At 47.3% G+C, this 2,367-nt stretch overlaps 1 long non-coding RNA gene across 1 annotated transcript; it reads left to right on the top strand.

Moving 5' to 3' along the window:
* The first annotated feature begins 213 nt into the window (after nucleotides 1-213).
* LOC143773843 (uncharacterized) lies at nucleotides 214-1,893 on the top strand. The gene is made up of 3 exons (XR_013215392.1): nucleotides 214-381; nucleotides 479-689; nucleotides 783-1,893. It is a non-coding gene; the product is annotated as an uncharacterized LOC143773843 (long non-coding RNA).
* Nucleotides 1,894-2,367: the final 474 nt, after the last annotated feature.

Genomic DNA, 2,367 nt, shown 5'->3' with positions numbered 1-2,367 from the left:
GACAGCCCTCCTCCACAGCAACAGCGTGTATCGGTAAGTTAACACAAAAAATGGGTTTATTTTTTTTTGCTTTTTAAAATTACATTTTGATGTCTAACCACATGCATAAATTATGTTTTAACAGGAAGCTGAATCAGATGAGGAGCTGTCAGAAGGGGGCGAGATGGGTGGAGAGATGCAAGTGGAGGAGGAACCAAGTGTTAGTAGTGGTGAAACAGTTGCTTCGCACATCACACTGCACCATACACAAAACAGATTACTAAACACCTGCCTACCTTAACTGAGAATTTGTTTACTTTATTTCAGGCTGCTGCTGCTGCCGCTGAAGGCTCTCCCAGAAACTCCCAGAGTCGGCGGACTCGTCGCCGCGGTCGGCCATCAGTGAGTTTTTTTTTGGGGGGAGGGGGATTCTATTGGTACTTTAGTATTTCAGTGTACTAATTTGTTTGTTTTTTTTTTTTGTTTTTTTTTTACACAGGCTTCACAGCGTGCTCCCGCAGAAGAGGATGATGATGATGACATTGACATCGATTGTCTCATCGAGGAGGTTCGCGAGCGGGAGCCGCTGTGGAACATGGCTGACCGCAGGCATGCTGATACCGGTGTCACCCGTCGGCTCTGGGACGAAGTGTGTCGCAACCTGTTTCCAAGGCGGGAGAGCCTTCATCCTCAGCAGCAGAGCAAACTAGGTAAGTATTCACTTTCCAGTGATGTTTTGAGATGACTGTAATGTATTGCATTTACCAATTTTTTGTTTTTTCTATTGATTCTTGTCTTCACAGTTGGAAAGGTTAGGAAGCGGTGGCGGTCACTGAGGGATCGCTTTAAGAGGGAATTCAACGATGAGATGAAGGCCCCGAGTGGCTCTGCAGGAAGGAAGAGGAGCAAATACAAATATGGCCAGGCCCTCTCCTTCCTGAGGCGAACCATGCCGAGCAGAGTGTAAGTATTCTACAGCCCACTAATAACCATGTTAACCTGTCTACTTAGTTTGCTTTCAGTCAGGGCTTTTTCATTCCAATTTATTAATTTCTTTTGTTTTTTCTTTCACAGCACCTTCTCCAGCCACCGGGCGCCTGCATCTTCCTCTGCGCCCTCTGGAGCGATCCCTCCTGAGTCCGCCACTGAGGGCCACGTCGGTAGGCCCCACACCTCTGTCCCCTCCTCTGACCCCTCTGTCCCCTCCTCTGACCCCTCTGTCCCCTCCTCTGACCCCTCTGTCCCCTCCACTTCATCCGCCCCAAGCAGTGGAGCATTATTGCAGGCTTCATTGCTCGCATCTGATGCTGAACAGTTAGCGTTCCCTTTACCCCACCCCTCTGATCCTGCCACCTCGACACCACCATTAGGTTCGTGGCGGCAGCGACAGAGGGGTCAGGAAAGGAGCTATGCTCCTGAGTTCTTACACCTGAATGCATCCTTCCAAGGCTCTTTCAAAATATTGGGAGAGCAAGTGACTGCTGGTTTCAACATGGTGCAGTCACGCATCAGTGAAACAAGCCGTGAAACCAGCAGTCGCTTGGATAGGCTGCATTCAGCTGTAAGTCCCGATCCGGCCAATCTTTTTTTCCAATCCATGCTCATGAGCATGGAGAAGCTTTCTTTTGAGCAACAGATGCGGGTAATGAATACCTGCCATAATGCTGCACTGCAGGCCATTAATGAATCTACCCACACACCTCCCCACACCTCCACTCCAATTCCACCCCAGGCCCCACCCCAGGCCCCATTTCCACACCATACCCCCCATTACCAAACCCAGCCCCAATACCCACACCAGCACCATTACCAAACCCAGCTCCAATCCCCACACCAGCACCATTACCAAACCCCACGCCAGCCCCATTACCCAACCCAGTCCCACTACCCTACCCAGTCACAATACCCGACCCAGTCCCCACAAAAATCCCGGCCCCCAGACCAAATTATTTCCCCAATGTTTTCTTTACTCAGCTTTTCTCTTCCCCCTACCCCAACACCACCCCCCTCTGGTCAGCCTCTTGGTTTAACCCCCCCTTCCACTGCACCCCAAACAAGTAGGGTTTCCCCACCTATCGACGTGGTCCAACCTTCCTGCCCCTCCTCCTCTCATATCTCCACCCAAAACTTTGAAGACTTGTAAATATGTTTTTAAAATGTTTGTCAAAAAAATTTTGCAAAGTTTTCCAAAAAAAAAATTGGAAAATAAAAAAAAACTTTTTTTTTGGCAAAAAAAAAAAAAAAAAGAGTTAAAATAAAATTCTGATTATTATTGTACTCTTTGTGTGTGTGTGTGGATTTATTAAGGTAATATAATAAAAAAGGTTTAATAAAAACAAACACCAGACATGTTAAAGGTATAACATAATGGTTTTACTAGCAAGAAAA

Source organism: Ranitomeya variabilis, chromosome 5 (assembly GCF_051348905.1).
Source record: "Ranitomeya variabilis isolate aRanVar5 chromosome 5, aRanVar5.hap1, whole genome shotgun sequence".
Classification (NCBI taxonomy): domain Eukaryota; kingdom Metazoa; phylum Chordata; class Amphibia; order Anura; family Dendrobatidae; genus Ranitomeya; species Ranitomeya variabilis.
This window is presented reverse-complemented; position numbering and strand designations above follow the sequence as displayed.